At 58.1% G+C, this 21,425-nt stretch overlaps 1 protein-coding gene across 13 annotated transcripts in view; it reads right to left on the reverse strand.

Moving 5' to 3' along the window:
* The window catches only part of PTPRS (protein tyrosine phosphatase receptor type S), a 150,812-nt gene extending 133,494 nt beyond the window's left edge, over positions 1-17,318 (reverse strand). For 6 of the 13 annotated variants that reach the window (XM_038163556.1, XM_038163554.1, XM_038163553.1 and 3 more), the window contains exon 1: positions 17,094-17,318. The gene's annotated coding sequence lies outside the window, so the exon portion shown is untranslated. The remainder of the gene's footprint in view (positions 1-17,093) is intronic. The other 7 variants (XM_038163559.1, XM_038163558.1, XM_038163563.1 and 4 more) reach the window with 2 other exon arrangements.
* Positions 17,319-21,425: the final 4,107 nt, after the last annotated feature.

The following is a 21,425-nucleotide window of genomic DNA, read 5'->3' on the forward strand; positions in this document are numbered from 1 at the left end:
ACGCTGGGCACAGGTCCTGAAGAGCCTTGAAAAGCCTCCAAAGCCACCAAAAACTGAGCAGCAGCCACAGGACAGCGACTCTGTGGGTAATCCAGGTTTCTCATGCATCCCCAAACACCTAAAAGCACCCAATTTGCAGAGTAAAACGAGTCCCCAGAGAGGCTGGAGAGCCCCGTGCTGCTCTTCTCAATGCTAGAAGGGCTCAGACCTGGAGAGCAGATCAGAGTCTCCTCTTCCTTCTGACAGGAACAGAGATCTTTTAGAGATGGCATGAACGTGCAGGGTTGTGAGGGAACCCACCACAGGCAGGAACTCAATTTTGCCCATTATTATCACTGGCTTTAACAAATCCCTCCTGGGGCTGGCAGGTACTTTATTAATTTTTCCCCCATGCAGCATCAAGGATGACTGAGGAAATCCAGTGGCCTGTTGATTTGTTTGCCTCCAGAATAACTCGGTGTTTATTTCTAAGCAGCAGAAAGCACCAAATCCTCACACTGAGGTGACAGAGCTGGGAGGAGATGCCACACACATCGTGGTGCAGCACCTGGACAGAAGGCTTCCACCTCGTTCTCTGCATTGGGAAAAAGCCAGGCCAAGTCTTCCACCTGCCCTTCAGACACAGGAAAACTGAATAAAGGGGTTTTTCACTCCACCCTGGCAGCATTCCTGAGGGATTCACTGCCCGAGCTTGGGGCTGCTGGAAGCGCAGGGAGGTTTTGGGTGCCTCAGCCTCAAGCCCAGCCCCTGCCTGGGACTCTCCTGTGCATCCCCCTGAGGCTGGCAGCCGGCTGGGGCTGACTCAGGAGCCCACATCCCTCTGGGAGCTGGAGCTGCTCTCCTGTGCCAGCGCTGTGGCTGTTCTCGTGGCAGGATCCAGGATCCGGGACTCGCTGCGTGCCTTCCCGTGGGATTGCTCCAGGCAGCAGCTGAAGCACACAGCCTCCTGCAGCCAAAACCCAGCAGCCCTCCTGGAGAAAAGGTCACTGCTGGGGGCGTTTGGTGGTGATCTCCTGGGGGCTGCACGTGTGAGAGGGAGAGCCCAGTCCAAGGACATCCACAGGAGGGGACGTGGCCTGCCCAGCTCTGCTTCAACCCCGCAGGAAGGAGCTTCTCAAGTCACACAAGCCCAGCAGACACCACACGAGGCAGCTCCGCCGGCTCCATCCCGTGAGGCCCCTACTGATGACCTTTATTTGTGATTTTTTAAGCGCCATCTCCGTTCTTTGTGGTTCCTGAGAGTGTTTTCCATATGAGCAGCACTGGAGAGTCTTCCAGAGCCTGCAGCCATCCCACACTGGAGCCTGCTGAGCAGCCAAGCGAGACCTGCAAAACCCCAGCACGGGCTGGAAGCTGCCACGGAGAGCACGGGGGCAGAAATGGATCTGCTGGGGACACAGGGCAGAGCCACTGCTGGGGACACAGGGCAGAAATGGATCTGCTGGGGACACAGGGCAGAGCCACAGCTGGGGACACAGGGCAGAAATGGATCTGCTGGGGACACAGGGCAGAAATGGATCTGCTGAGGACACAGGGCAGAGCCACAGCTGGGGACACAGGGCAGAGCCATTGCTGGGGACACAGGGCAGAGCCACTGCTGGGGACACAGGGCAGAAATGGATCTGCTGAGGACACAGGGCAAGGCACTGCTGGGGACACAGGGCAGAAATGGATCTGCTGGGGACACAGGGCAGAAATGGATCTGCTGGGGACACAGGGCAGAGCCACTGCTTGGGACACAGGGCAGAGCCATTGCTGGGGACAGGGCAGAAATGGATCTGCTGAGGACACAGGGCACAGCCACTGCTGGGGACACAGGGCAGAGCCACTGCTGGGGACACAGGGCAGAAATGGATCTGCTGAGGACACAGGGCACAGCCACTGCTGGGGACACAGGGCACAGCCACTGCTGGGGACACAGGGCAGAGCCACTGCTGGGGACACAGGGCAGAAATGGATCTGCTGAGGACACAGGGCACAGCCACTGCTGGGGACACAGGGCAGAAATGGATCTGCTGAGGACACAGGGCAGAAATGGATCTGCTGAGGACACAGGGCAGAGCCACTGCTGGGGACACAGGGCAAGGCACTGCTGGGGACACAGGGCAGAGCCACTGCTGGGGACACAGGGCAGAAATGGATCTGCTGGGGACACAGGGCAGAGCCACTGCTGGGCACGGCCAGGCTCAGGAACAGACACAGGAGCTGCAGCTGAGGGAATGAGGGACACAGTGGGAACAGCAGCTCGGCTTCTGCCAGCTCTGCTGGGCTGCTGCAGGTCCCCAGAGCCCGAGGCAGTGGCTGCTGGCAGCCCCTGGGCAGGAGCTGCTCTCCACGGGGCCCTGGCTCTCCCCACGCACGCTCCTCGTGGAGAGCCTTCTTTGTTTGCTGTCTTTAGAAAAAAGGAAAAGGCCAGGGAAGCAACAGTGCTGTGTTCCAGGCACCCAGGGCTCCCCGTGCCCGACCCCAGAGCGGAGTTAAACTGGACTAAATCTGAGCAGAGCTCTCCAGCAGAGCCTGGCAGCAGCAGGAATCCTGCAGGCACAGCAGGGATGGCAGCAGGGGCCTGGGGGCACATCTCCTCCTGCCCCTGCACCCGTGACACACACAGAAATACCACCAGGTATATAAATACTCCCCTGGCAGTGCCCTGGCACGGGCTGTCCTGCGGGGCAGTGGCACAGGCTGGCTCCTGCCCCTCTGGGAAGGGCCCAGCTCTGTGCAGACACGCTGTGCCCAGTGCCCCACAGCGCTGCCAGCCCTGCCCTGCCCGGGCACGCCCGGGCTGTGGGAGAAGGGAGACCTTAGAGAACCTTCCAGAACCTAACAGGGCTGCAGGAGAGCTGGGGAGGGAATTGGGAGGACACAGGGAAAGGCTTCCCACTGCCAGAGAGCAGGGATGGATGGGATGTTGGGAGGAATTCCTCCCTGGCACAGGTGCCCAGAGCAGCTGGGGCTGCCCCTGGATCCCTGGAATGTCCAAGGCCAGGCTGGACAGGCCTTGGAGCAGTGGAAGGTGTCCCTGCCATGGCAGGGGTGGCACTGGATGAGCCTTAAGGTCCCTCCCAACCCAAAGCACCTGTGGCTCCACGACTGACCTTGCCCCATCTCTTCCAAAAGGGCCTCCAGAAATGCACTGCTGAAAATGCAGCAAATGCCACACTGGGGTGATGCAGCAAATGCATCAAATGCCACACTGCTGGAATCACCCCAGAGATGCAGCAAATGCAGCAAATGCCACACTGCTGGAATCACCCCAGTGATGCAGCAAATGCCACCCTGCTGGTATCACCCCTTCCTCTCCCTCGTGTCCCAGACACACTTCCACTCCTCTCCCCACCATCCCATCGGCTGCCAGCTGCAGAGGGGCCCTGCCAGCTGACAGATGAAGCTTCAGGTTAACAAATCCAATTTGTCAGAGACAAAAAGCCAAAGCATTTCATTTCTGCTGGCTTTTTTTTTTTTCTTTACCATAGAATTGCTCAGACGTTCAAGACTCGAAATGTCACCATGTCACTTGGTGGCAGCTGAGAGCACAGAGCTGGAAAGGTTGGGAGAAGCTCTCCATGAGTGCCCCCTGCTCAGTCTGAAGGGCAGGGGAACAGGGCAGACAGGGCCACTGTGATTGCTGGGGACAAGGCCAGCAGCCCACACACAGCCCAGGGCTCCCAGCTGAGCACAGGGAGATGCTGATGCCCAGTGCCAGAATGAGCACCCACTCCTGGGTGCAAACAAGCCTCTCTGGCTTTCCTCGACCCCCAAACTGCCTCCATCACAGCTGGGACCACCCATTTCCCTGAGCTTGAACTGCCAGAGCCAAAGGGCTTTCCCCAGAACCACTCAGGGCATCTCCCCCTGTGCAGGGCACAGTGGCACACTGGGAGGCCAGGCAGAGCCCCCAGTGCCAGCAGGAGCTGGGCAGGCTCCAGAGGTGCCAGCAGGAGCTGGGGAGGCTCCAGAGGTGCCAGCAGGAGCTGGGGAGGCTCCAGAGGTGCCAGTGACCCAGAGCAGCACTGGGCTGTGACCGCTGCCCTGCCCAGCTGGAGCAGGGATGTCCAGAGGGGTTCCTGCTGTGTTAGCCCACAGCAGAGCTCAGGGCACCCTGCCCCAGCCCCCAGGCACCCTAAAGCTGTGCCAGCACAGCCAGGGCTGGTGACAGGCCATGGGCACAGCCAGGGCTGCTCACACAGGCCACGGGCACAGCCAGGGATAGTGACAGGCCATGGGCACAGCCAGGGATGGTGACAGAGCCCACAGGCACAGCCAGGGTGGGTCACAGGCCATGGGCACAGCCAGGGCTGGTGACACAGGCCACGGGCACAGCCAGGGTGGGTCACACAGGCCACGGGCACAGCCAGAGCTCCTCACACAGGCCGTGGGCACAGCCAGGGCTGGTGACAGCACTGTGGGGACACTGAGGCCACAGGCACAGCCAGGGCTGGTGACAGGCCATGGGCACAGCCAGAGCTGCTCACACAGGCCGTGGGCACAGCCAGGGTGGGTCACAGAGCCCACAGGCACAGCCAGGGCTGGTGACAGAGCCCACGGGCACAGCCAGGGCTGCTCACACAGGCCATGGGCACAGCCAGAGCTGGTGACAGCACTGTGGGGACACTGAGGCCACAGGCACAGCCAGGGCTGGTGACAGAGCCCACGGGCACAGCCAGGGCTGCTCACACAGGCCATGGGCACAGCCAGAGCTGGTGACAGCACTGTGGGGACACTGAGGCCACAGGCACAGCCAGGGCTGGTGACAGAGCCCACGGGCACAGCCAGGGCTGTGCTCCCCGCCAGGACACGGGGCAGGGAGCGAGTGCTGGGGCTCCTGGGCACTCCTCCAGCCCACAGGAACCTGAGACCTCCCTGGCAGGTGAAGTGACTGCTGGGAACATAGAGTTACAGCCCGGAGGTGAGGCAGAACAGGACACCCCAGGGCCCGGGGCCCAGCTATGCGACCTACGAGAGGGCCTGGAAATGAAAACTGGCAGTGCCCATGGTGCCAGCTGTCCCTGGAGCCACCAAGCCCACAGACAGTGCTGGGGCTGGCTGCTCAGCTGCAGGGGAACAGGAGGAGAACAGGAGCTGCTGCAGGGCTCTGGGTCAGGGCTGATTCTGAGCTCTGCTCACACACAGCCTCACACGTGGGGGTCAGCAGCACCACCTCCCACCCTTCCCACCCTGGAGGAGCTTTGCTCACAGCCTCAGGCTCCGGGTGATTCCCAAAGCACAAGGATGCAGTGCCAGAGCTCACGCTGGGACTGTCTCAAAATGCAGAAGTGCCATCCCAGAGCACAGCAGGCACCAGGTGGCAGAGCAAAAGCTGCCTCCCACCCTGGGCTGCCGTGCTGCTGCACAGTTGCTGGTCCCAGCTCTGGGAAAGGCTCTGGCTTCTCTGCCCACGGTGGTGCAGAGCAGGGATGCTGCTCCAGTTTGCCTCTCGGGCACGTGGAACACAGAACCCAGTGCCAGGCTGAGCCAGGCAGCAGGGGGTGACCAGCAGCAGGAACTGGGGGGCACAGCTGGGGTCAGGGCTGGCTCAGCACAGCCACACACCCTGCACCCACTGCCACAACATCCACGGGGCCACTCCGTGGGGACGGGGCCACGATGGAGCCTGGACTCTGCCCGGGCAGCTCGAGGGGAGCTCCCCGTCCCACAGCACAGGGCTCCTTCCCTGCTCCTCCTGGGAGGGGGTGGCCCTGGAGCAGCTGGCACGGAGCTGAGCAGGGGCCACGTGTCCCCTGCAGCACGGGCTGTTCCCATCCCTGTCCCTGTCCCTGCCACCGCCTCCTCCCCGGCAGCGCGTCCCACGCACCCTCTGCTGCTCCATCCTCCCATCCCACCTGCCCAGAGCTTCCCCAGGAGCCTTCCCCAGCCTGTGGGATCTCCTGGCTCCTGCCCCGTGGAACCAAAGGCTCCGTGATCCCTGCGGGTCCCTTTCAGCTCTCCTGGCTCCTGCCCTGGGGCATCAAAGGCTCCCAAAGGCTCCCAAAGGCTCTGTGATCCCTGTGGGTCCCTTTCAGCTCTCCTGGCTCCTGCCCTGGGGTGTCAAAGGCTCCCAAAGGCTCTGTGATCCCTGCAGGTCCCTTTCAGCTCTCCTGGCTCCTGCCCCGGGGTGTCAAAGGCTCCCAAAGGCTCTGGGATCCCTGTGGGTCCCTTTCAGCTCTCCTGGTTCCTACCCCGGGGTGTCAAAGGCTCCCAAAGGCTCTGTGATCCCTGTGGGTCCCTTTCAGCTCTCCTGGCTCCTGCCCTGGGGTGACAAAGGCTCCCAAAGGCTCTGTGATCCCTGCAGGTCCCTTTCAGCTCGGGATGGTGTCAGATCCAGGACTGCCAGAAGGCCCCTCTGTCCTGCACTGCCTTTATCCACATCCAGGGGCTGTGGCTACGAGCAGAGATGCACAAACAGATGGAAGGGGACGGACAGACAGGACTCCAAGTGATGCCAGCACTTATGGCCCTGCCTTGGCAGAGGGCACTGAGCAGCACACCCTTCTTGTGACTTCAAAAAGCCCAAGCCCAAAAATTATTTACATAGGCAAGATTTCATGAGATGGGGCTTTTTCACTCCTAAAGGACTACTCAGGGAAAAAAAAGGGTTTAAAATAAAGTGACTTCCAAAGAAAATCCAAGTTGAAAGCCTTGCTTTGATTTTATTTTAAGATTAAAGCTCTCTGCAGAGTGTTTTGGGGCCCTGATGTGAGGACCACAAGCTCCTCTGATACTTCCTAGGAAAACTTGCAATTGAGCCACCCATCAATGCTCCTCATGAGAAGGTTCAGAGGGCCTGGAGGAGAACAGGGCTCTCAGGGGACACACTGCCCAGGGCACTGCCAGGCTGCCCTGCCTCGAGAGCATCTGTGTGTCTGCAGGAGGCAGAATGGGGCACGGAGAAGGGATCCAGCTCGCTCAGAGACATTGGAAGACTCAAGGGTAAGTCAAGAACAAAGCTCGGGGATGGGAGATCCGGTTACTCGACACCACAGCCTAATTACAGCCTGCCTCTGCTGGGTTAGAAGAGAGAAATCCAAGCCCACGTGCTCCATGAGCTGACCTGGCTGGGGACAGTGGCTCTGGGGCACAGACCCCTCAGGGACAGCCCTCTGTCCCCCTGCAAAGAGCTTGGCAGGGAAGGCAGGAGCTTCTCCCCAGGCTTCCCCTCCCCTGCCCTTGGTGCGTGCCCAGCTCGGGCTGCTCTGGAGCTCACCCTGCCCGGGGGCACCCCAAGGCAGCACAGACAGAACCTGCCTGTCCCCCCACTTCACCAGTCCTGCCCCCAGCCCCCCTAGACGCAGAGTCACAGCCACGTCACCCATGCACGACAAGAGGGGACAGCCCAGTCACTAAGCACAGGATGAGGAAGGACACTGGGGACGATGCCCCAGGGGGGCCACACAGGGACCAGGAAGACCCTGCCAGCTGAAAATGCACCTCCAACACAAAAACTGCGACTCTTCTCTTTACCCTTTCCTCACTGCTCCTCATCCACCCCAAAATCCAGCTCCTTGCCACACCCTGGGCACCCATGGGAGCCCCCACACCCTGGGCACGCTCCCCGAGGCAGCTGGAGAAGCCTTAGCTGTGAGGGCCATCAAGGATTTCATTCACCTTTCTCTCTTACTTCTAAGAAACACTCCAGTTCCTCCTACCTTCCTTCTTTTCCTCCTTTCAAAGCAACCTGCCAGCTATTTTTAGAGCAGCGCGTCTCAGCGCTGCCGGATGGGTGCCACCCCCGCGTCACCTCCGCCGGCAGGAGAAGCAAAGGGAAGCTCCTGCTCTCCACACCTCTGGGGCAGCTGCTTCCCAGAGGGAGGACTGGGAAAAGCATGGAAGCTGTTATCCCGCTGCTCAGGAGCAGATGCTGAAAGCACAGCAGGTCTGGGCTCCTTCCCAACACCCAGACAGCCTCACCCGAGTCCCCTCACAGGGCCATCAGCACAGCCTTTGGGGCACGCAGTCCACCAGCCAGGAACACCACTGGTGCTCCCACCTCAGGGCAGCAGACAGGTCAGCCTGCTGAAATCCAGGTTATGGCTTCATCCTCATCCCTCCTGGAGGAACCTGGACACGTAGTGAGGGTGGCTCGGGCTCTGCCCTGCACCCTGCTCTGCTCACAGCTTCACTGTTGGTTCAGCCTCAGCCCTTGGGAGTGCCAAGCTGTGCTCTGGGCTTGGCAAAAAATCAATCTTCCCATCAGCATGGTGCAACAAGTCCTTCCAGGAAGGAGTTAGCAAGGATCTTGCCTGGCTGCTCTCCTCGGGGCTCTGAGTGCACCCCAAAGCAGAGCTGTTGCCCGGTGGAGCAGCTGTCAATTCCAGATGGATGGTGCTGGGGGACTCCAAATCCAGGGATTTTCCTCTTCCAGACAAGTTTTGCAAGAAGACCGAAAAAGGCTGCAAGTCTCAGGACCTGGATGCCAGAAAGGAACAGAGGTGGCAGGAAATCCCAAACCAGCAGAAAATGCAGCTTGTTCTGGGTCAAATGCAGAGGAGGAAGCAGAGGCACAAGCAGAGGCAGAGGAAAGCCCTTTCCAGGAGAGCAGCCCAAGAGGTCAGGTCTGTACGAGGCTTCTGGGGATCCACAACACTTCCATTCTGAGGGACAAAGCCCTGGAGATGGTCAGGAGCTGGTTCCCCAGAGGATGATCAGCCAACAACTCTCCCTGCGAAGTGGAGCAGTCCCAGTGGCATGTGGGACCAGCAGCTGTCACCTCCCACTGCTGCACTGGCAAAAAAAATCCATCCCAGGCACAGCAGATGTCACCTCACCCTTGCTTTGGAGTGGGTGGCCGTGCTGGGACACGCTGACCCACCTGGCTCTGCTGGACAGGGAGGTGACCCTGAGTTCCCACAGTCAGAGCTCAGAGAAACAGCAGCTTTTGGGGTAAAACCAGTTAGGAGAGCAAGGAAACGAGCAGCAATCTGATGGATGCTCCACAGCCAGCTCTGTGGGGACACAGAGGCTGTGCTGGAACCCCCAAAACAGCCTGTCCCCCTGGGATCACACTGAGCTGCTGAGGCTGAACCATTCCTGGGACTGGGTTTGGCCCTGTCAGCTCCTGTGCTCGCTCTGGACCAGCAGGGAAAAGGTAAAACCATGTGCCTTGCCACACACCCCGGCACCCTGGGAGAGCTGCATCCCCTCCTGCTGAAATCCAGCTGGGACAGGGGCAGGGATTACCACAGGGCCAAAAAGGCTGCCCAGCATGGGGGGATTCACTGGGGGGGCGCCCTGAACCCTCAGCCAGAGCCAGGACAGAGGCTGCACTCAGAAATCCCTGCTGGGTGTTAACAGGGACTCCAGGTTATATCCAACTGCCACCATTGCAGAGCCCTGAACCCAACAGCCACATGTAAGTACACCTGGGAAAAACAGATTTGCTTCTTGCTTTATTTATCAGCCACATCCCTGAGACACCTTCCCTGGCTCCAGAAATGTGTTCATTATGCCCAGGCTGTGTCTGGCAGGGTGCGGATGGCTCTCAGATTACAGATGTTTATCAGTGAACTATAATAAAGGTGGGACAGTGACACCAAGAAGAATATTATATTTCGGGGAAATTTAAATGAAACGATCCATCATGCCCGGCAGATCAGCACCACCTCCTGCCAAGCCCTGCACCGAGCAGAGCAGCTCTGGGGCTGAGGCTCTGCCTTGGAGCCCCACAGTCACCTTGGCTTTTCCAGAGGAAAAGCAGCAGTGACAGATAAAGAGAAGCACTCTGGATTTCCAAGGGCACACGGATAAACAGCAGCACGCAACTGGGCTTGGTGGCAAGGGAGCTGCATCCTTCTCCAGCAGGGCAGTGGGACATCCCCAGCACGTGGGGACAAGTGGGGACAGCCCCTGCTGCACTCCCCCAGCGAGCCCTGGTCCCACACTGAGCACCCCCAGAATCAGAGAGCCCTGGGGAACAGGACACGGCTGGGGCAGGATGTGGAGGGGAAGGGTTACAGAGTGGCTTTTCCCTTAAGTGAAATATTGCCTCTGGAAGCAGGAGGTTGGTCCCTCCAGGGAGGAAGCTATCAGAAACCACTCTCCCTCCCAGCACGGCTTGCCCACAATTTGCTACCTGTTGCATTTTACAATCAAGCAAAACACTGGAAGAACGTACGAGGACGTGAAGAAAGCAGAGTGGGTGCAGAGCGTGCAGGGCAGGGACACCAGGAGTGCTCCGAGCTGCTGCAATCCAGCCACGGAGGCATTACACATCCATCTGAATTTTAAATACAGAGCATGATGACTGGCATCCTCACAACTGCCACCGCAGCCTCACACTCCAGCTTTTATGGTAATTCACAGGGAGTTACCCACAAGGCACCGCAGAGATTTTCTTGGCAGCCATCCTAAACTAATTTTTATAGGTTAGTGTACGGTTATACATAAACGTTTAAGAAAAATAAAATGGCGACTTGGAGGGAAGGACATGGCTGGGAGGTTCTGTGCTGTGGCACGTGATGGTCCAGGGCAAAATGCCACAGGCCTGAGGTCCACTGCTGGCCACCCCATGTCAGGGCCAGGGGACAGGAACACCAGCTGGGTCATCTGCTGGTCTGCACTGGCTGCGTCAAGGCCCAGCCCTCTGCACCACCCCTGCCCCGGTGCTTCTGGGTGTCCTGAGCCCCCCCTGCCCTGTGCAGGATGCTCAGGTCAAACAGGTCCCACCTGGCCAGAGTCAGCACCCTGCCTGCTCCCTGGCTGTGGTGCTCAGCCCCTGTCCTGGGGGCACCAGCCTGGAGGGCACGGGAACAACCCCAAGGAACAACAGCACAGAAAAATCACAGCACCCTGAGAAACACCCTTCACAGAGCTGTGGGGTGGTTCGGGTTAGAGGGGGCCTTAAAGAGCATCTCCTTCCACCCCTTGCTCCCAGCAGGACACGCTGCCTGTCACCTTTGCTTCCCACATTTCCTGACTGTGCTGGACACGGGAACTTCACGTGTGAGGGGAAAGTGCTGCTCAGCTTCCAGCCCCACTCTGCAGCCCGGGCAGGGAAGGAGCTGGAGCTGCTGCCAGCGAGCAGCAGCACCTCGGGAAACAAAGGAGAGACGCAGCAGGAGGGAAACCTCGAGCAGTGCAAGCCCGGAGCAGCACCCATCTGTGATTCACAGGCACCAGAACAAACACTTGATGATGTCAGAGCTGACGATTAGCTTAAAAAGATCCAAAACCCTGAAGTGCTGCAGGGTGTGCTGCACGCACACACGCGGCAGCGGAGGCAGAGGGTCTGTCCATCCCCGGTGGATCACAACGGCAAAATGGAGGGAAGCACGACCGAGACTTCCAGGGAAAACAGCTTTCAGACTTAAATCAGCCGTGGAATTACTCACAGCGCTGATTTGGATACAGGGACACCACGAAGAAAACAATAACAGATCAGAGGGAAAGATGGGGAGATTCAACTCCAGCACCACAAAGAGACAAAGCACTGAATTCCCGAGCAGGCAGCTGCTTTCCCTGGATGGGATCACTGCAGTTTGAGAGGCCACACACACCACGTCCTCCCTCTCATGCTCTCCATGTGCCACCCCAGCTGGCTGCTTCCATGCAAGGGGGAAGGGAGAAGGAGAGCACTTTGCCCCCAAGCCTTGTGCCTTCTGCACCCGGAGCACGAGGTCACCCCGTGTGATCCCACAGCTCCTCGTGTATCACTGCCCACAAAGAGAAGGGAAAGCAGGGGGAAATCCCCACCACCACATCCCTGCAGACCTTGTCCAAGACCCCCAAGACTGATGCAGAGAGATGGCAGCGGGAGAGGCAGGACCCCAGGCATGGAGCTGCCCAGGTACGGATTCACCTGTGAACCCTTTGCTCCTCAAACCTCCACAGGCTTCAAAATCCTCCTGGGGACAGAGACTGTTCTTGCAAAGCCCCTCCAGGACCTGCCACACGTTGCAAATTGTGGCTGCAGCCGAACCAGCCGTGTCCCCGGGGCTGGATGGGGACATCCCAGCTGCTCAGAGGTCACAAACTGCAGCCCCCTGGTGTGGTGCAAACCAGCAGGGGCAGAGCACTCACCTATGAAATGGGGCTGAAACAAGGGATTGAGCTGCTGCTGTGCAAAAACAACCCTGACACGGCAGCAAGAGCGGAGAACTCCAGAAGCTGGGCACAAACAGCCACAGGCTTCCCAACCCAAACCATCCCACAGCCCCGATTTAATCTGATTTATGCAAATGTTAAACCAATTTAGGTGTACACACTGTACGAGTTGCCTGGCCCAGTTTAATTTGATAGGTTTTTAAACCTGTTTAGACAAACTAGTATCTGCTGTCTAATCTAGAGCAGCTCTTGTTTTGTGCAAATGTTGCCAGGGAACTAGAGCATGGAGGCTCTGATGGATCCTGGTTGTGCAGCACCACTCACACTGCATCAGCCCGGGTGACAGCAACGCACGGAAAGCAGGAATGCTAAAATCCCATCTCCCTCAGGGCAGGCCCACACAGCAGGGCTCCCAAATCCCTCCTGCTGCACCAGAGCTTGCTTGCCAAAGCCACGCTCACAAGCCCAGGGGAGGCTGCAGGACCACGGCAGGATGGCAGGGTCAGGACATGGCGAGGCCTCGCCTCTCTGGAGCAGGGGACAGAAGCCCCTGAGGGGCCAGCACGTCCCAGGAAGAGGGAGAAACCCCAGCTTTGGGTTGGGTGCTGGTGTGTCCCCCTTTCCCATCAGCTGGGCTGCGTCACCCTCATGATTCCTTTGGTCCAGAGGCAGCAGAGCATCCCTGAGCTCCTCCAGGCGTGTGCACAGCCCGTGCCACGCTCCCCCACGCTGCACCTGCTTCCTCCTCACACCTGGGCATCCCAGGGATGCACATCCCCCCTTCCTCTGCAGGGCAGCACCTCCGTCCCCTCCCTGGGCTGCTCCCACACGTGCGTGGGAGCTGGTGGGAGGCCGGGAGCCAAGAGGCTTCACAGGTTATAAAAATAATAAATAAAGTTCAAAGAAACGCACGCCTCCCAGCCAGCTCCTTGGGGAGTGATGTCAAGAAGGCAAGGTGGCTCTGAAAATTCCTCTTTTTTTGGAGGATGCTGGGGCTGCAGGGGGACACGGCCATCTGTGTGCAGGGCAGGGAGCTCGGCACGGGCGTGTCGGATGAGCAAATAATCCAACAGCACGGGCAGCCTTTGCAGCAGGAACGCCAAGCTGGATAAATTACCAAGGCAAGACAATGATACCCAAGCTAGAAAAAAAAAAAAAAAAAAAGTCCAAAAGAATTATGTTGGATCAGACTCAGAACTCTAGAGGGTTTATGAGTTGAAAGACGGGGGAAAATAAAAGACAATTTCCAGTTTCCTAGGCTGATGTCAAGGAAAAAAAAATGGTCAAGTTATAAAGAAAATAATCAGAATGAGAGGACAAGAGAAAAAGAAAGGTCTAACAAACAGAGCCTGCAGATTGTTCCAGCTTATTGTGTAATAAACTTTGCAGAAATGAAGCTGGACCGAGCGTTACTACTTCAGGGCTCACAGGTTTAAAATCGACCACAATTTTTAAAAAGCAATACTGACATAGCCAGAAGCTGCCCAGCCCGGCTGGCTCCTTCCATTTGCAAATATAACAAAAATAAAAATGTCCTGGGGGTTCTGCCCAGAGACACCAAAGCCCCCAGCTCCTGACCCCATTCCCACCATCCTCTGCAGGAACCAAAGAGCTTCACGGATGGACTGAGCAGGGCCAAGGGAAGGGATTATTTGGAGTACAAGCCAGGCACATTTTTCACGCTGTTGAAGCAATGATATTTAACAGAAGTCATTTACAGATTTTCCTCTTTTTGAGGAGAGAGTTATGAATAATATGCATGTTCTTATCAACCCATATAAGAAGAATTTAAAGCTCAAAGTTCAGCAACTGTGGATTAAACCACTTAGCAGTATCTTTTTAATGCAACCGAGTAACCTCTCTCCTTACCATACGCTCGCACTGCCCACACTGACTCGGGTTAGATCTGCCTTCTCTTTATCTCCGATTCCTACACCGGCAATTTTATCTCTGCGATGCAAAAGGAAAACCGTTCCAGCTGGGAGCGGAGCGAGTTCAAACCCAGCCGGCGAGCGGCGCGGGCCCCGGGCCACGGCAGCTCGCCTCCCACGCAGCCCGCGCCACGTGGGAGCACCAGCGGCTCACCAGGCGCTTACTACCTGGAGTAACTCTGCTCATAACTCTGCTCCGGGGAGAGAGTGCCAGCCTGGGGACCCACCCCGGGGGGATCCCCGACCTCAGAGCAGCCTCGGGTCAGGGTGTCCCAGCTCAGTCAGCTCTGGGGTGCCTTAGGACGGCCCGAGCCCTTTGGAGCTGTTCCAGGGCTCTGAGGAGCCGCAAACACCATCCCCACCAGCCTCAGTTTCCCTGGAGTGTGGCCACGCCATCTCCTTGGACATCCCACCTGGCTGGACCTCAGCTGTGCCTCCAGCCTCATTCCCAGCTCTATTCCCAAGGCAGCAGCAGGATTAAGGGTCTAACAGGAATCCACGCTCCTGCAGAGAGAGCAAAGACACGTTTTTCCTCTGCTGGTAGGGAAGATGTCACACTCCTTAGCACCCAGGAGAAGGCAGAGCAAACCTGCTCCCCTCGGGGCGAGGAGAAAGGGACGCCCCAGGAAGAGGCTTTGCTCACCAAACCTACTTTTATCAACCCAGCGAGCACCAGGGAACAGGAGGCAGAGACACGGGGGGCACAAAGGGCCCAACCCTGTCCTGCCAGCGAGGCCAATGCCAAAGACAGCCACCAAAGGACCCGAGGAGCTGCTGCCCGCCCCCTCCATCGCCCCACGGGTGAGGGTACGCACGGCTCTGCTGCAGGGGACCCTCTCCCCCCACAGCCCTTGGTGGCACAGCTTCAGCTGGAAGCTCCTCTCACATTACTCAAAGCATTTATGACTTTTTCCCATTTGAAATATGGGCCTTTACCACGCACAGGAAGGAGGAGGAGAGTGCCAGCAAACCTGTTAATTTATAAGTCAATCTGGCAGGGAACAATTAACAGCCTTCCCACTGTTGGGCGTGCAGAGGGGGGGTATTTTCCCCCTGGGGAGGGCAGGAGGGGTCTCTCCATCAGCACACGCCCTGCCCTGCTGAAGCCAGCAGCCTTCGTGCCCAGCGCCCCGGTCCAGCTCCGTTTCCCTCACTGGGAGCTCCCGCAGGGACAAAGATCCCAATCCCCCGCAGCCAGACCCCCTCCAGGTGACACAAACAGCTCCCCTGGCCAGGCGCAGCTACACAACCCCCAACACGCCATTTATGGGGAAAAACCATAGAAATCCCGAGTGTTTTGCCCTGGCCAAGCCAAGCTGTGATCAGCGCTGAGAGGCACCGGCAGCAGCGGCAGCGCCACGGGAACATCCCCGGCACAGCCCGGAGGAGCTGGCCCGGGAGGGGACAGGCGGCACTCCCCTCACCCCGCAGGGTGCTCCCGCTCGCAGGAAGGGCTGAAACCCCCAGAAAAAAACAAAACTGCTTTTTCCCCCCCGCCTGCAGGGAGTGCTTTTGTGGGAGCAAAGCCTCCCGGGACCTGGAGAGGGTGAACACCCCAAGAGCAGAGATGTCCCCTGTCCCCAGGGAGTCCAGATCCACCCTGCAGACCCCAGCAGCCCTCCCACGGCTGTCACCTCCGCACCCGCACTGCTCCCCTCGTCCCACATCTGCACCGTCTGCCTGCCCAGCAGGGACTGGAACGGGATGGGGAGGCACAAACATTATTAATCATTATTCCTATTGAAGGGGTGGGGGCTTCACCCTCATTGTGACACATTTTATCTCGGTGACACGGGGCTGCTCTTGCCGGCTGCGGGATGATCCCGGGGCTCGAGATTTCAGCTGAAATCCCCGAGGGCAGATGGAAAACACCACCTGCTGTCACCCCACGGGTGTCCCTCTGTGACTCCAGGGCTGTCCCCAGCGCCGGAGCCGATTCCCCTTTCGGAAGGGGGAGGTTTGGTGCAGCTCCCCCAGCACAGGGGAGAGACTCCCCAACATGGGGACTCGGCTGGTTTTGGGGTGATCCACGTCCCTTCCTTGCTACTGCCGCTGAGCCACCCCGCAGCCGATGAGAGCGGGGCAAACCCCACCCGCCGAGGGGCTCGGGTGGAGGGAGGACAAGGCAGCCCGGTGTCCGGGGTGGGAGCAGGCAGCACCGCGGGGGACACAGCCGTGTCACCAGGATACGGCACGGCACAGAGGAACGCTCCGACGGCTCCTCCGACAGCCGCCCCCCGGCGATGCCGCTCCGGGAGCGGCACCGGCTCCGCCGCCGGAGCATCCATCCCAACGCGCCCGGAGCCGGCAGCCGGGGAAGCCCCCGACGATTGTGCGGAGCAGCAGCCCGCACGGTGCTCTCCGCGGGAGCGCAGCCCTGAGCAGGGGGTGATGCCGGAGCCCGCACGGCTCCGCGCGGGGCGGCACCCGAACCCCGAACCCCGCATCCCGACACCCGCGGGGACCGCGCTCGGGAGGCGCCGGAGGGACGGGGCGGGGGCGCGGCGGCAGCGAGAAAAGAGCACGGCGGGGATCCGGGGGTCCTAAGGCGGGGGGAGGCACCGGCACCGGAGCGGGGCGTGGGATGCAGCCTGGAGCCGGGCGCGGACACATCGCGGTGCGGCGGGGCACGGAGCGGGGCGCAGCCCGGCAGCGGGGCGTGGGGCGGGCTCTGCCCCAGGAGCCCCCGGCCAGGCGGAGCCGCCCGGGCTCCAGCGCACGCCGGTGCCCCCGCCCGGTCCCGGGGCCGCCGCCCCGGCGCTCCCCCGCCGCACGAGCCCGCGGTCCGGCGCGCCCCCTCCCCGCACCCCCGCTATAGCGCGGCCCCTTCCCCCCCACACCCCTCCCATACATCCCCCCCACAACACGCCCCCCATCCTCCGGTGCCACCCACCCGCGACCCCCCATCGCCACCGGCCGCACCCCGCGCGGCGAGCCCCCCGCCCGCCTGCCCACCCCTCCCGAGCGCTGCCCGCTAGAACGCCGCCCCTCAGCCGCGCCGGCCACCCGCGCCCCTCTCCGCCATCCCGCCGCCCCCCGATCCAACGCGACCCCCCCCCCCCCAGCCCCGCGGCCGAGCGCGGCGCCCCGCAGCCCGGCCCCGCTATAACGCGCCCCCGGTACCTGCCGGCGCGGCCGCCCGCTGCCATGCTGCCGGCGGAGGGGCTGCGCGGGGCCGCGGCCGCGCTGCCCGCCCTGCTCCGCCTCGCCGCGGTGGCTCGGCCCGGCTGGGCTCGGCTCGGCACGGCCCGGCTCGGCCCGGGGCGCGGGGACACTGCGGCTCGCCGCGCTCCCGCCCGCCCGCCGGCCACTCGCACAGGTGATGTCATTCCCCGGGCCGCCGCGTGACGTCACCGCGGGGCGGGGCACACCGGCACGCCCCGCTAGAACGGGGGGGCGCGCGGGGGCCGTGACGTCACCGCGAGCGGCTGGGGCGTGGCCGCGCCTTAAAGGGCCCGCGCACGTGGGAGCGGAGGCGCGAGGGGCGCGGGGGTTTTGGGGGGTCCTGCCCCGGCGGAGTCACCGCATTTAGTGCAGCCACGGTGCGCCCTGCCCGTAACACACCCCGGTGCTGAGAAAGTTCTTCATGTGCACCCCGTCCCCCATAGTTAACAGATATGTATTAATATAATATAATATAATATAATATAATATAATATAATATAATATAATATAATATAATATATATTATATAATATAACATAATTTAATATAACGTAATATAATATAACATAACATAATTTATTATAACGTAATATAATATAATATAATATAGAATGTACTGTAATATAATATAACATAATATAATATAACATAATATAATATAATATAATATAATATAATATAATATAATATAATATAATATAATATAATATAATATAATATAATATAATATAATATAATATAATATAATATAATATAATATATAATGTAATGTAATATAATGTAATACAAATTCATTTATAATAATATATATACTATATACTTAATACTATGTATTTGTGATATAAATTCATAAATATTTAATATGTATTTAATATTAGATATTCTTAACATGTAATTCTTCGTATTTCCCGTGTTTAACATATTCCCAGCAATAACTGCAGGAATGACTTTGCCCTCGTTTTCCTTTTGCAGAGCTCCAGACCATGCCCGGCCACGCCGCGGTTGGAGCAGGCAGAGCTCTCCCTCCCCCGCCTGCTGCCCCGAATCTCCCCTGGTCCCCCCGTGCCCCCCCAGACTGCCCCCATGCCCGCGGGGGTTCAGCGGCTCCTGGGAAATCCAGCAGGGACACGGGAGCATTTCTCCTCCGGGGCTGCGTGGCCTCGGGTGCCGGCATCCACTGGCGGTTCGCTCGTTTTCCTGCAGGGCAGAGCCAAAAGCCAGGCAGCCGCTGTGGCTGCGGCCTCGGGAAGGGACCAGGGGCATTAAAGCTGCTCTGCGCCCCCAGATCCACCGGGAAAACGCTGCCAGCACCACCCTGAGCTGGGGGGTGTGAGGCAGCACCAAGAACCTTCACCTGGATTTTTAAAAATCATTTTCCTCAGTGAGAAAAGGTCCTTTTCCAAGGATCGAGATGCACAGAAGTCCAGAGAATCTCACAGAGTCCCATAAGAGCCCAGAGGGACCCATAGGAGACCCCAGGATCCATAGGAACCCCAGAGATCCATAGGAGACCCCAGGATCCATAGGAAGCCCAGGGATCCATAGGGACCCGAGACATCCATAGGAGACCCCAGGATCCATAGGAAGCCCAGGGATCCATAAGAACCCCAGGGATCCATAGGGACCCGAGACATCCATAGGAGACCCCAGGATCCATAGGAAGCCCAGGGATCCATAGGAGCTCAGAGGGACCCAGAGAATCCCACAGGGATCCACAGGAACCCCCAAGGATCTGTAGGAACTCCAGAGATCCATAGGAGACCCCAGGATCCATAGGAACCCCAGGGATCCATAGGAGCCCCAAGGGATCCTTAGGACTCTCAGGGATCCATAGGACTCCCAAGGATCCATAGGACCCCAGAGGGACCCCCAGGAGCCCACAGGGACCCCCAGGATCCCCAAGGATCCATAGGAGCCCAGAGGGACCCATAGGACCCCCAGGGATCCATAGGAAACCCGGGGATCCATAGGAGCCCCAAGGGCCCATCAGAACCCCAATGATCCATAGGGCCCCCTAGGATCCATAGCACCCCCGGGCACCCCCAGGAGCCCTGAGGGACCCCCAGAAGCAGCTCCGAGGTGCTCCCCCCATCCAGCCCCATCCTCTCACCTCCTGGGAGGGTCCCAGACACCTTTTCCCATCTTTTCCTGCAGAGCAGGGACCAATCCCCGATTCCCTCCCACATCTGGAAACATCCACTTTCCCCACAGGCCCACTGCTGCAGCAGCAGGGCCCCCCGCGCCCTATCTGCTGCATCTGTGCTCCTAATGGATGTATAATATTTTACAGTAATTTCCTCATTTGTCATGCAATCAAATCCTTTGATCAGACACGGGAGAAATGTAAATATCAATTATTAACCAGCCCATTCTGGTCTTGCTTGACTGGATATTTATTTTTTTATTATTTTTTTTTTTGGAGGCAGGAATTGATTCATTTGCAATTCAGCTCTCCAACTCATTCTTAATTTGGATGCTTGCATTTCTGGATGGGCTGTATTTTTGAAGGGGGAGATATTTGATCACCAGAGCGATCGATGCCTCCATGTATATTTTATAGTGGAGAGATAGTTGTGTACAAAAGTGTAAAATAAGCGGGGGGTTTTAAATCCTGTGTGTAGAGAGCTGCTACACCGTGGTTCAAAATCTCAGTAGCCAAATTTGCTGCTCCACAATCATTTATAGCCCTTCAGAGCGTTGGCATGAAATGGAGAGGTGGCCAGGAAATTTCTGACAGAATATTTTTCCATCTGTAAATAGTTCTATTTTTTTTTATTATTTTCTCGTGAGAGTGAGGCAATTTGTATAAACACGTTGCCTTAGGCAAAAAAAAGGCTTTGGAAATGAAAATAATAACAAAAAAATGACATAAAATTAGAAGAAAGATGAAACTCAGTCGCTTTCTTTTTGGTTTCCCATTTGGAGATGGTTTTCCACTCGAAGCTTTGGAAGTTTCTGGTGTCTGTATCTGAAAAGTCAGGCTGGGGCTGTGACACGCGTTTGTCCTGGCATTTCAGCATCCACGCTCTCCTGACATTTCACTGGTGCCAGTTTTGCGGGAGGTAATCCCCATCCTTCCCCCCAAAAATCCCAATTTTGGCTTCAAACTCGGGGAACTGGGAGCGCTCTCCCCTCAGCCAGGCTGTTTATTTGCTTTCTGGAGTTTTAGTGAAGCTCTGAGAGTTGCATTTTGCAAGCTGTCTTCCTCCTGAAAGCGAGCAAGCTGCGCCTCTTCCTTAATCATCTGCTTTTGTTTGCTCGCAGGAAAATACCAAATATCTCATGACTTGCCACAGAGCCGTGAATGACTGCAGGGATGCGCAATTCCTGCCCGGCCTCATGACTCATGGGTGAGCTCTCAGGTGCACGTGGAGCCTGTGGAGCTGTGCCCCAAATCCTGCCTGGTTTGGGTTTTTTGTCGATCTGCTAAAGCGGATGACAACATCTTCTCACGCGCCCGGCAGCGGCTGGCGCAGGGAAGCACCTGCAGCGCTCCTGCAGTGTGAAAGAGCCATGGAACCGTGGAATGGTTTGGGTTGGAGGAACCTTGAGTATCATCTTGTCCCAGCCCTGCCACGGACAGGGACACCTTCCACTGTCCCAGGCTGCTCCAAGCCCGTCCACGTCCCACCCCAGATGTGACCCAGGCCCTGCAGACACATTTTGTGAGGCTTGCCCAGTGTGATAAGGCATTTTAACATTGTTATCCTGGAATTCCAACTCACACTTCCCATCACCTAAAGGAATAAATGGTTTGGGCTTGACCTTGACACCTGGGGTTTGTGCTGGAGCCAGCTTTACTCCCAGCTTCTCTTCCAACCCTTTTTTATTTCCGCTGGGAGTTAATCCATGTAAAAGCTGTGTGAAGAGTGAGCGTGAGCTGCAGCTGCTGAGCCCAGACACGGTCACTGGTGGGTTGTGAGAGAAGCTATTGATCTCCCCCGGTGGTGTTTGAATGCAGTCCTTGATCAGCGCTGCCAAACCAGCAGCTCCAGCTGGGCACGATCAATCCCGGCTCGCTCCCGGCTGACGGGCACATGCCCAGCCACAAACCCAGATCCTGCACCGTGACCCTGGGCTGGGAGCTGCTGCCACCGCCTCTGCAGGGGCCACATGGGCACAGACCTGCTCAATTTCCACTTCCTTTCATCTCACAGGAAGGATTTGGATGGCCAGAGCAAGCCCTGACCTCCAGAACCTGCCTGATCCATAACCTCTGGGACAAGGTCTCAGCAGCAGCTGAGGAACCACTTCAAAAAGCGTATCCCTTTCTGAGCCTGGGGTCTTTGC

Source organism: Motacilla alba, chromosome 28, assembly GCF_015832195.1.
Source record: "Motacilla alba alba isolate MOTALB_02 chromosome 28, Motacilla_alba_V1.0_pri, whole genome shotgun sequence".
Lineage (NCBI taxonomy): Eukaryota > Metazoa > Chordata > Aves > Passeriformes > Motacillidae > Motacilla > Motacilla alba.